This window comes from Trachypithecus francoisi, unplaced genomic scaffold (genome assembly GCF_009764315.1).
Source record: "Trachypithecus francoisi isolate TF-2019V2 unplaced genomic scaffold, Tfra_2.0 Lachesis_group15, whole genome shotgun sequence".
NCBI classification, from domain to species: Eukaryota; Metazoa; Chordata; class Mammalia; order Primates; family Cercopithecidae; genus Trachypithecus; species Trachypithecus francoisi.
The window spans coordinates 18,910,493-18,923,752 of NW_022681460.1; the positions used below are offsets into that span (position 1 = coordinate 18,910,493).

General features: G+C 37.2%; 1 protein-coding gene and 1 pseudogene across 3 annotated transcripts in view; both read right to left on the bottom strand.

The window, feature by feature from the left end:
- Positions 1-13,260, bottom strand: part of MAN1A1 (mannosidase alpha class 1A member 1) — a 167,756-nt gene that overhangs the window by 79,090 nt on the left and 75,406 nt on the right. The window lies entirely within an intron of this gene.
- On the bottom strand, positions 8,945-11,757 carry LOC117097000 (annotated as a pseudogene).

The following is a 13,260-nucleotide window of genomic DNA, read 5'->3' on the forward strand; positions in this document are numbered from 1 at the left end:
ATATTTGTGCACCTTGAAACTCAGAGAAGTTCTCTTTTTTCCCCATGCCAATATTAAATTTTTATTTTCTTAAACAATGAATACATTCTCATTATTGAAAAAATCACAAAATTAGACATAAAATATAGAATCTTATTAATTCTGTCTACCCAGAAATAACTATTAACATCTTAAGTGTCTAAATGATATTGATTGCATTTTTTTAAAAAAAGTATTGGTCCATATATACTATTTTGTAATGTTTTAAACCCATCCCCACCAATTTAATCTCCATTGTATACAACATTCTATATCAGAGGTCAGCAAACATTTTCTATAGAGAGTTAGATAGTAAATATTTTAAGCTTTACTAGTCACATACTCTGTCTCATGTTTACTTTTAACAATCCTTAAAAATTTAACAACCCACTCATAGCTCTGGTAGTATAAAAACAGGTATTAAGACAATTTGGCCAAAGGGCTGTAGTTTGCTGACCCTTGTTTCCTAACACTGGATACATTTCTGTAACATCTTTTTTTTTTTTTTTTTTTGAGGCGGAGTCTCGCTCTGCCGCCCAGGCTGGAGTGCTGTGGCCGGATCTCGGCTCACTGCAAGCTCCGCCTCCCGGGTTCACGCCATTCTCCTGCCTCAGCCTCCTGAGTAGCTGGGACTACAGGCGCCCGCAACCGCGCCCGGCTAATTTTTTTGTATTTTTAGTAGAGACGGGGTTTCACCATGGTCTCGATCTCCTGACCTTGTGATCCACCCGCCTCGGCCTCCCAAAGTGCTGGGATTACAGGCGTGAGCCACCGCGCCCGGCTCTGTAACATCTTTTTAAAAATAGCTATATCGTACACTAGTTCTGGTATAATAAGGATACACCAGAACTTACTTAGCCAGTCTTCTATAAGTCAACATTTAGGTTTCCCTTGTTTTGATATTACAAACAGCTGTGGAATGACCATCCCTGTACATACTTATTTGTATATATAACTATTTCCTCAGGTTAAATGTTTGAAAGTGCAATTTCTGGTCAGCAGTCATTCATTCAATTCATTCACTCACTCACTAACTAGAGTTGTAGGGTCAAAGCAGCCACAGACAAAATGTGAACGAACGCGCTTGGCTATACTTTGCTAACCCCTGAATTTTGTTAATTTACTTGAAAGCTTCTTAATTTTTTTTTTCATTTAAGAGGCGTTAACATATTTTCATATATCCCATTTCATGACAACATTGCATCTGTTTTTAATAGATCAGTGTTAAATTCTTACAGTACTATAAACAACTCAATGAAACAACGCCCTGCCTTAATAACGATCATCATCAGAGTATCAAAATGTCACATAACTCAGTATCTTTTTTATTAGAAGAGTTTTGAAAATATCATACTGAAATAATTTGGCAGGCGTTTCCTCTTTAGAATACAAACAGAAATAATAACAAGAAACATAATTTATGTTGTCCATTGTAGCTACTCATGCACTATCAGAATGGTTTTTTTTACTGCTTTTTAAAGCTATTGCACACACACACATACTTCAACATAATTGAAACTTTCTAAATTACAAACTTTCAAAAAGGAACTGCTTGTATAATTGACCTTTTAAAAATGTCAATCCATTTATTCAACAAATATTTATTTAACGCCTATGTACTTACATACCAAGCTGCACAAGCACTTGGAATACGAAAGTAAACATGACAGCTGTGGTCAATCACTCATAATAACACTTGTTTTTGAAGTGCAACACTGGAAAAATGTGATACATAGGAAAGGATCAAGTAATAACTTCGATTCCTCCTCAAAAAGAAAATGAAGACGAATACTGTGAATACTACACAAGGTAATCAGATAAATCCTCACCATCAATCTTACCACATACAACTGGCAAATTTAAAAAGAGAATAGCACAAAACTGCAAAAAAAGTTCATTTAACTGTTTCTGAAGATCTTAAATTCAGTTTTAGATAAAACTGACTTTACCCAATATGATTTATGTACATTATATGTATATGTTTTCTTCTGAGACTGGCCAACATCCTGAAGGTTATTGTTCAGACAGGAATCATCCTAAGTAGTGAAGTAACCGATCTATTAGATTTGTTCAAAAGGACCACTTCTAAAAGAAAGAGTGCCATAGCAGCATGTGCATTTAAAAAAGACCCAAAGCTCTAAGTGGAAAAAACACAGGTAGGCAAGGGTTAAAAGGGAAATAACAGAAGTGATGGTGGATGGCAAGGCAAGGGTAAAAGGGAGTAACAGAAGTGATGGCAGATGAGTGGCAGTGCAGAGTCCCGCCCTGGGGCCAGGCACCAAACACTGGCTGTCTATAAAACCCACAGAATCGAGGTGCAAAAGAAATGGAGTCAAGCTGTTTCAGCATTAAACAAACAGCAACACAGTGGTTAAAAACTTAATGTCAATGCTGAACATTTCATCTACTACAAAATAGAATAAAAGTGAGGTACTGTTACTCTGGCCCTAATTTTAGTCAGTCCAAATCAGTACCATTGAGGGCAAATGGCTGATAACCATGGGAAAAAGAAACTATCTTATTTTAGGGGGTAATAAAACAAACGATTCTGGTAAAGGCCAACACGCATCTTGGGCTTTAAGGAAATAAGATTTCAAAAGCCTTTTTAAAAAATTTCATTATATGGCTATTATTAAAAAGTAAAAAAAAAAAAAAAAAAATAACAGAAGCTGGTGAAGTTGTGGAGAAAAAGGAATACTTACTCATTGTTGGTGGGAATGTAAATTTAGTTCAGCCATTGTGGAAAGTACTTTGGTGATTTCTCATGAATTTGAAACAGAATTACCATTCAACCCAGCAATCCCAGTATTGGGTATATACCCAAAGGAATATAAATTGTTCTACCATAAGGACACATGTATGTATCTATTGTGCACTGTTCATAATAGCAAAGATACAGAATCAACCTAAATGCTCATCAGCAGTAGACTAGATAAAGTAAAGGTGGTACACATACACCACGGAATACTACCCAGCTACAGGAAATGAGACCAAGTCTGTGAGGTTAATACTGAGTGTCAACTTGATTGGATTGAGGGATACAAAGTATAAATGCTGGGTGTGTCTGTGAGGGTGTTGCCAAGAGAGATGAACATTTGAGTCAGTGGGCTGGGGAAGGCAGATTCACCCTTACTCCGATGGGCACAATCTGATCAGCTTCCAGTGAATATAAAGTAGGCAGAAAAATGTGAAAAGAGAGATGGGCCTAGCCTCCCAGCCTACATCTTTTTCCCATGCTGGATGTTTCCTGCCCTCAAACACACGACTTTACGTTCTTCAGTTTGGGGACTTGGACTGGTTCTCCTTGCTCCCCATCTTGCAGACAGCTTATTGTGGGACCCTGTGATTGTGTTAGTTTTATATATAAAGGAGGAGTTTATTAAGTATTAACTTAATACTTACAGTTTATTAAATATTAATACTTATCGTTTATTAAGTATTAATTTAATACTTATCGTTTATTAAGTATTAATTTAATACTTACAGGATATATGTAGATCTATAGATACAGATATATAGTTCTGTCCCCTCTAAGAGCACCCTGATTAATACAACGTCCATGTATCAACATGAATAAAGGTGGAGGCCATTATCCTAAGCAAACTAACACAGGAATAGAAAACCAAACACCGCATGTTCTCACTTATAAGTGGGAGCTAAACACTGAGTACATATAGACACAAAGAAAGGAACCACAGACACTGGGGCCTTCTTGAGAGTGGAGGGTGGGAGAAGGAGGAGGACTGAAAAGTTACCTATTGGGTACTATCCTTATTACCTGGGTGACAAAATAATCTGTATACCTAACTTTCGTGACATGCCATGGACCTATATACCAAACCTGCACATGTATCTCTGAACCTAAAGTTAAAAATAAAGGTAACTCAATTAAAGATGCAGCCAGGGAGATTAAGCAAAATATAACACAGGAGAAAACGACAACAAACAAAACAATACCAGAAAAACTTCATTAAATATTAATGATAGAAATTGGTGTCATATATTCCTCAGGGATTTTAAGAGGGCTCTTCTATCTGCTTTATTTAACTGGAGTTTTCCCAAATATAAATGAAACCTTGAATAGTTTTAACACTCCGTTTGATAAATACAACGTTTGTAAGATTTCAAGAAGAAGCTTTACTATGATCTCCTATAGAAGAAATGTTTCCTTCAGTTCTTGACCCAGTAAACTAGAACATGGTTTCCTAAAGAGTGGTGACAGCCAAATCATGAGGCCTATTTTTTGTTTTGAGCTAACTTTTTAAAAAAGAATTCTGTTCATCGTAGAGAGAAAGGTTTCATGGCAATAGGTCAGTGGTTCCCAAAATGTGGTCCTCCAGAGACGCAGCATCAGCATTATGGAGAAACTAAGAAATTCCAATGATCAGGCCCAACCCAGATCTACTGAATCAGAAGCTCTGAGAGCAGGGCTTATAAATTTGTATTTTAACAAGCTCTCTTTGGGATTTTGATGTACACTACATTTGAGAACCCCTGAACTAGGTTAACTCAGGTAATTTGACAGGAATGGGAAACAAATTGATTGGAAACAATACTTTCATCAAAATATTTGTATAATATAAGTACTGCATTGTTCCCGCAGCGAACAAAGCAAAATATGTTAATAATCTTTAGTCTGGCCAATAACACATGAGATATTAAACCATGAGATCCTGAATGTGCAGTTTAACAATCAACTCTCTATTTGCTGTTATATTTAAGAGTAAATAGGACAGCCAATTCCTGAACAAATGGCATGCCATCACTGCATAATTTCGGTTTTTATGTGCTTGTGGTTGTTGTTTAGGAGCTTATTTTACTGTTAAGTCATGTCTCTAAGTCATTTAAGAGCATTAGAATGAAAAGGTATGGTCAAATTTATGAGGCCAAGAATGAACCTCCTGTGAGTACTTTACACCACATTGAGAATCTAATTATTGGTCTATAACACAGCATTTATTAGTATTTTCTCTTTTCATATAGACTATGTTGCAAATTGGCATACAACAGTATCCAGTTTTAAAGGGCCATTTATATGTAAAGTAGCTATTTTATCTATTTGTGGTAGTTCATAGGTAAAATACCCTGTTTTAACACAGGACTGGTGATAGGAGGTTAAAAACATTTTTAAGAAATGAAACAGCTTTCAACAGTGAAAGCTATGCCAATACTGTAGATTTGGAATACCATAATTGAGAAACATCTGTAAAATGAGGCCTGTCTTATAGTCATAGTGTGAAGATTTATGTACAACTTTCCTGAGATGCATTTTGGACTTATTTTAAGTGCCTTTTTAAAAAAAAATTTTTTATGACAAGGTCTCACTCTGTCACCCAGGCTAAAGTGCAGTGACACAATCATAGCTCACTGTAGCTTTGAAAGCCTAGGCTCCAGGGATCCTCCTACCTCAGCCTCTCAGGTAGCTGGGACTACAGGCATGCACCAATACACCCAGCTAATTTTTAATTTTTTTTTTTTTTAGAGACAGGGTCTTGTTTTGTTACCCAGGTTGGTTGCAAACTCCTGGGCCCAAGTGATCCTCCTGCCTTGGCCTCCAAAAGTGCTGGGATTATAGGCATGAACCACTGAGCCTGGCTTCATTAAAATTCTTAACAGGGAAATCAGTAGGATGCAAATATAAACTAGAGATGTATGTAAATATTTCTTGATGTCTAAATACTTCAGGAAACTTGAACATTTTCAATAAATAAACATTTAAAAAAATTTCCTAAGGTCTTTCCAAACTCTTCACACAGCCTAAACTTCTTCTACCATTGATTAATTAGAATCTAGAAGGAAGGGGAAAATAAACATACTGGTTTTGTGCTGGTTGAGTCTTTACATTTGAAAAATCATAATAAGGCGAGAAACTAGAAGATTTCCCACTAACATCAAGAATAAGGCAGGGATGTCCCCTCTTACCACTGCTTTTCAATTCTTTATTAGATGTCCTAGCTAACACAATAAGAAAAAATAAAAAAGGAAATAAAAGGTATACTGATTAGGAAAGAAGAAAAATAAAATTTTGTCTGCAGATGATGTATTTTCTATGGAGAATATCTGAATCAACAAAAGAAATCTGAAACTAACAAGTGAGTATTGCAAGTGAGTATAAAAGGCTAATATAGAAAATCAGTGCTTTCCTATGTATCAGCAATGGACAAGTGGAATTTGAAATTAAGAACACAATACCACTTGGATTACATTGTGAGCAGCCCCCCTAAAAAATGAAATACTTAGGTATAAATTTAACAAAATATGTACAAGATGCACATGAAGAAAACTACAAAATTTTGATGAAAAAAATCAAACAAATGGAGATACTCCATGTTTACAGACAGAAGATTGAATATCAAGATGTCAGTTATTCTCAACTTAGTTAACAGATTACTGCAATCCCAGTCAAAATTCTAGCAAGTTATTTTGTAGATACAAACTGATTCTGAAGTTTACGTAGAGAAGCAAGAGGTCCAAAATAGCCAGTTTCTGACAATGATTGACACTACCCAACTTCAAGACTTTCTATAGAGATACAGAAATCAAGACAATCTTGTCTTGATTTGTGGTACTGGTGAAAGAATAAATCAATAGGAACAGAATAGAGAGCCTAGAAATTGATCCACTTTTGTCAGTTGATCTTTGACAAAGGATCAAAGACAATTAAATGAAGAAAAGATAGTCTTTTTAACAAATGGTGCTAGAAAAACTAGATATCCATATACACATACAAAAAACCAAAATGAATGTAGACACAGACCTTATACCTTTCACAAAGCTAACTCAAAATGGATCATAGACCTAAATGCAATACTATAAAACTCCTAGAAGATAACATAGGATAAAATCTAGATGACCCTGGGTTTGGAGATGACTTTTTAGATATGACACTAAAAGCACGATCCATGAAAGAAAACACTGACAAGCTGAGCTTCATTAAAATGAAAAACTGCTCTGCAAAAGACACTGTCAAGAGAATGAGAAGACAAGCCAAGGCCTAGGAGAAAACATTTGCAAAACACATACCTAATAAAGAACTGTTTATGAAAATATACAAAGAATTCTTGAAACTCAATAATGAGAAAGCAAAGATTCCAATTTTAAAAATGGGACAAAGATCTCAATAGACACCTCACTAAAGAAGACAGACAGATGGTAAATAAATATATGGAAAGATGTTCCACAACACAAATCATCAGGTAAATGCAAACAACAATACCTACTGATTAGAATGGTCAAAATTCAGAACACTAACACCACCAAATGTTGGTGAGGGTGTGAAACAACAGGAACTCTCATTCATCGCAAGTGGAAATGCAAAATAGTACAGATAGTTTGGAAGACAGTTTGGCAGTTACAAAATTAAACATACTCTTACCATATGATACAGCAATAGCACTCCTTAGTATTTAAACAAAGGAACTGAAAACTTATGACCATACAAAAAACTGGACAGATATTTACAGCAGCACTTTCAGACATGTATTATAGAATATTTACATATACATATTTGAGTTATGCTTGTTGTATGTTGAAATATAATCTGCAATTTACATATATGAAGATAACTCAGTACATTAAGTATTATTTTACAGAGAGAGATCCAAAATACATCTCAAGATCCAAGGCAGATTCCACTAAGCTTGATTTTCTAAATAACCTTTTAAAAATTATGTAGTTATTTCAAAATATTTTTAATTAAAAAGACACACACAGATATGAACTCTCCAACACAAACATACAGCTATATAGCCTAGTGTAACATTATAAGACACACACCGTAGTAAGCAGCATCCAGATCAAGAAACAGGACTTTGCCAGCCACCCTAGAAACCCTACGTGGGCCTTGTCCCAATCATACTTCCTTCTCTCTCTCCCTAAGCAACCACATCCTGGCATTTACTATCTTATATGGTTTTAGCAACCAAATCTACACCATTCGACACTACAGTCATGATCATTTTAAAAAAGGATGACTTTGAAGCCTCTTATTTTAAACCATAGGCGTCTCAGTTTTTCTCTTCTTTTCCTTATAATTTATGTGGACAAATTTGGGTTATTTGAACTGTTGGAGACTTATTCTATGGGTTCCTGACTGCATATGTGTGGTGGAGTTTGGCACGTTCTTTTTTCTGTATTTATGACAAATTGGAAGCTGGATGTGGAGACTTGATGCCTTTGGCAAGACCATAGGTGATATGTTATCAGGAGGCATGTCTGGTTTGCTCTCCTTTTGAGAAGTGAGCAGCTGTTGGTGACCACGGCCCAGATCCATTAATTCATCAGGGATTGTAAAAATGGGTGATTTTCTAGTTTTATCATTTCACTTTCATTTGTAAGCAGGTATAATTTTAAGAGAAACTTTGCTTATCTACTATTTAGTTACCGGTGATATAATTCATACAGGAGAGGCAAGATAAACGCTTGATTCCTTTATTTACCAGACTTCTTTTTCTTTAAAAGTAATTTATTTGATTCGGACTACAAAATACAGGGAAGGAGCAAGGGCTACTCTGTAACGCCCTGGTCACACATCTTCCCAGTGTATGCTTCTATACATACTCTTTGTAAAACAGCAAGCTCATACAGTCCCCAAGTGTTTTTTTTTTTTTTTTCCCCACATTCTCACAGCTGCAGAGTATATAAGGTGGGAAGTTAAAAACAGATGGCCCATTCAGAAGGTAGGGTTCCCTGCATTCATGTTCCAGCTCCCTTTTGCTAATCCTGAAACCAAGGTAACTGGCTCTTCTTACTATTGTTTTATCTTTTTTTTTTTTTGAGACAGGGTCTCACTCTGTCACCCAGGTTGAAGTGTAGTGGTGCAATCTTGGCTCACTGCAGCCTCGACCTCCCGGGCTTAGGTGACCCTCCCACCTCAGCCTCCCAAGTAGCTGGGACTACAGGCATGTGCCACCATGCCTAGCTAATTTCTGCATTTTTGTTAGAGATGGGGTTTCATCATGTTGCCCAGGATGGTCTCGAATTCCTGGACTCAAGCGATCTCTTGGCTTCTCAAAGTGCTCAGATTATAGGTGTGAGCCAATGCGCCTGGCCCTCATTTTTCTAAAACAACTCTCTCATGAATGAGTAGGCCATAGACAAATTACGCCTGAACAATTCTTAGAGTCATTTAAAGTAACAATATAGATGAGCAATTCACTAATGCCCTTTCCCGCCACAGCTTCCTAAGTCCCAGGCTGTCTGTGGCACCTGGATTGCCACCCTTGGGTCCCCTACACCCTACAGCAGCAACGGTGGAAGGCCAGGCCAGGCCAATCATAGGGAATAAACAGTTTTTACTGGGCTCAAACCAGGAGTCCATAGGTCTTGAGGACCTCTGTGTAATTGTTTTCTTCTCCACATTCTTTTCGGCCTGTTTACATAGTGTCATAAGCTGTTTTTCCTTCCAATAGTGGATATTGGCCTTCTCCTTCCTCTTCTCCTGGGTGGCTGTCACTTCCAGCCAACCTCGTGAACCAGGCACCCCAGGTAGGAAAACTTTCTCACAGGCTTCAGACACACAGCCTTGGGAGCAGCAGGAAGCATCATCCACTTTTTCTTGTCATAGGGCAGTGGGATCCCATTAGACACCTTGGGGTGGTCAGGGATGGCCTGGTTTCACTTGGTCTTGCGGGGCACCATGCCTCAAGCAGTCTGCCAAAAGATGCGGGTGGGGGGCCTCAGAAAGGTTGGTGTTCATTTGCTTGTGAAGGAAGGCCAGGTACTCCAACTTGTTTCTGTGGAGAGCGCCAAAAATGTTGATGCCTTTGCAGTGCACGACCACCACCTTCTGGTCCAGCAGTACTTGTCTATCCATGACGGCGGTCAGGCAGCCCAGAAGGTGGCCTCGGCCAGTGAGCATCAGGACCTGCCCCTCCATCTTTGGCAGCTGCCTGGGAAAATACCAGCTTTCAAGATAACTGCTTTCCTGTCATTCTTTGAAGGTGACCAATTATTTTTGCTTTTCATTATGATGAACTTATCCATTTGATTTTTATTTTTAATTAGAGATAGGGTCTCGCTATGCTGTCCAGAATGGTTTTGAACTCATGGGTTCAGGCTATCCTCCTGCCTCAGCCTCTCAAGTAGCTGTGATTATATGCATGCTTCACTGCCCATGGCTTGAACTTATCAATTTAAACATACTTAGTGGATTTTAATCTGTTAGACAGCTCTTATTTTTACTGAAACTCAAAATTCTCATTTTTGGCCAGTGGAAGGCCTCTTCAAGTTGCTCCCGAGTCCTTTGACCTTACTCTAGTAGTCTTTGTTAGCTTCTTTGTTACCTGGTTTGATATTTCGGACTAATCTTGTACATTTCCAATTTCAGTCTTTTCTCCAAGAAGCCCTGGTTAGTGGAAAATATTAATTCAAGCCTGCACTGTGTGTTAGAGATGCTCGTAGCTACCGGTTTTATTACTGTTTCTAGGCCTTTTCAGGGGACACACACATATATGCATATTTATTTATATTTAAAATACAATATATCACATGCTCCTATTAATATTTTCAAATAAAACTCAAAACTGTAGTGTTTTTCTTTTTAACACCTTTATCATACAATTCACCCATTTAAAGTATACACTTTAGTGGCTTTAGTATACTCACACTGAGTTGGTTCACAATTTTAGAACATTATCATCATCTCAAAAAAGAAGTGCTGGGCCCATCAGCAGTCACTCCCCATTTCCCTCCAACCCCCTGTCCTAGGCAACCCTTCATCTACTTTCTGTCTCTATGAATATGCCTATTTTGGACATCATACAGTATGTGTTTGGTTGTCTGAAGCTTGTTCCCAGGTAGATTCATCAATTCATCAGGAAAGGCTCCTGGAAACAATATTCCCAAGTTCTTGCAAGCTGATAATAGCCTGCCTGTGTCATTTATACCTGAAAGTCAGTTTTTCTGGGTATAAAAATCTTTGTTTCTCATTCTCACCATGGCTGCCAGAATTTCCCTTGAGCTGGTCATTAAAATGAGAGATCTATTTATAATATAATAGAACGCAATCTGCAAATTTGGGGTAAGAAATGAGTTAAAACTGTGGTCATCCCGTAAGAATTAGTATATATTCCCAACTGTTTCTGTGAATACTGCAGTTTATTGTTTTCCTTGAACGACTTCTCTACTTTTTAGCATCTTCCTTCTGCTATCCACCAACTACTTTCTCTTCCATAGAACACAGTATTTTTCCAGGGGAAAAAGATGTCCAACTTTTCTATTTCTTTTTCATTCCCATGTATACATATCTGGACTACCTAAGCATTGTATGGGAAGAAACACAACTCTACATTTCACTGGAAGGAGTCACTGGGTTTAGATTTAAAAAAAATGGGTTAAGAAGTTTTCACTTATGGGAAGGAAGTTTATCCCACTATACCCCTCCCCTAATATTCTGTGAACTTGAATGTTAGTGTATCATAGTTCTAGAAAACTGGATTTGAAGGAATGCTTAAAAGACATTTATTTCATATTCCATTACTTAAATCAATTAAAAAAAAACACAATGTGATACGGGTTTGCTCTAGGTAATACCCAATAACCAAATAGAGCCTGAGAAACCAGGATTCTAGATTCTAAAGGTCATGTTCTTTCCACCCTATAAGAGCTACTTCTTAAGTTCATTAGCTGGATGTCTCCAATACAATGACTATTTCAAGTAGCCCTGTCTTTATTTTTACTTATTTTGTTCTTTTTGAGGTGGAGTCTCACTCTGTTGCCCAGACTGGAGTGCAGTGGCATGATCTCGGATCACTGCAACCTCTGCCTCCTGGGTTCAAGCAATTCTCCTGCCTCAGCCTCTTGAGTAGCTGGGGTTAGAGGCGTGCACCATCACGCCCAGCTAATTTTTTGTATTTTTAGTAGAGATGGGGGTCTCATCATGTTTGCCAGGCTGGTCTAGAACTCCTGACCTCAGGTGATCTGCCTGCCTCGGCCTCCCAAAGTGCTGGGATTACAGGTGTGAGCCACCCTGCCTGGCCAACCCTGTTTACCAATGATTTACCGATAGGCTCAAAATTTGGTGATTTCCCTCAGAAAGAAAGAGAACTAGTAAGGGCCTCAGATCACTACATAAAAGTCTACTCCAATTACATGTTCTCAGACAAGCAGCTCGTATCCTGTTACCGGAAGGAGAGGCACAGTCTTAGGGTGACAAGGAAGTAAAGAGAAAGAATACATTATTAGCTTTTTGTCACATCTACAGATCCCATGAAACAGTTTTTAAAAATTAAGTATTTCAAATTTACACATAGCTTTAATATCTGTATAGTCCTAACCAAACTATCAATTCCTATCATTAACAGTCTTAGATTTGCTTTGGATAATTAAAAATAAAGTAAAATATTACAACATTTAAACATATACTTTCTAATTATCTTGGGTTTCCATGGTAAAGTGAGTCTAGTTTTTGATTTGTGAAGCTTCATGAGTTTCTAGTAGACTGTGTCCTTCCCTTTTAATAGTCACCTCTTTTATCTCTCAGACCAGGTTTTCCTTTTTCTCCGCTCATTACTGAACAGCTTTTCTCTTACTCCTTTCTTCCTCAAGCAAGCATTCATTCTTTTTGAAGTTTCTTAAGGGCCATTTACTGCTTGTAACAGGAAAGAGGCTCTTTGCTATGCCTTTCCTAACACCTTTCAATTAGATCCTGTAGGAAAAGACAAAGTCACTGATTGTGCCAGGTATCTCAGTAGCCCAAAATTTCCATGTATGTTAGTAATAAACTTTATTATATTCTTATCTATAGCAATAATATATTAATACAGTGTATATACTTATCACAAATAATTCAACTTTTGACTTCTAAATGGTTAAGGAAAATGCAAAGAGATTAGAAATGCTCATTTTTTTTTTAAAAGAATACGAAAGACATACTATTGTGTACCACACTTTCAACTGATTTATCAATGTGTGTGTGTTTTCAATGGCGAAATCTTGTTACTATCAGCAGCCTTTGTCTTTTTGAACTGCTTTTGATAATATAAGGACGAAGTAGTTGGATCTGAGACTGTACAAGGATTTATGACCAATCTTTAAGCTTTATGTCACCTCCATTTCCATGTGAATGGAGAATAATACTAACAGCTAATAGATGTTGTTGTAAATAACCTTCTAAGACGGAAATCTATAAATTGACTATCAAGAAGGAAATCCAGTTACCATTAAGTCAAGTCATTTTCTTTATGAAATAGATGTCAGAAAGGGAAAAAGATGACTTTTAAGACTTTATAAGCTGAATTCTAG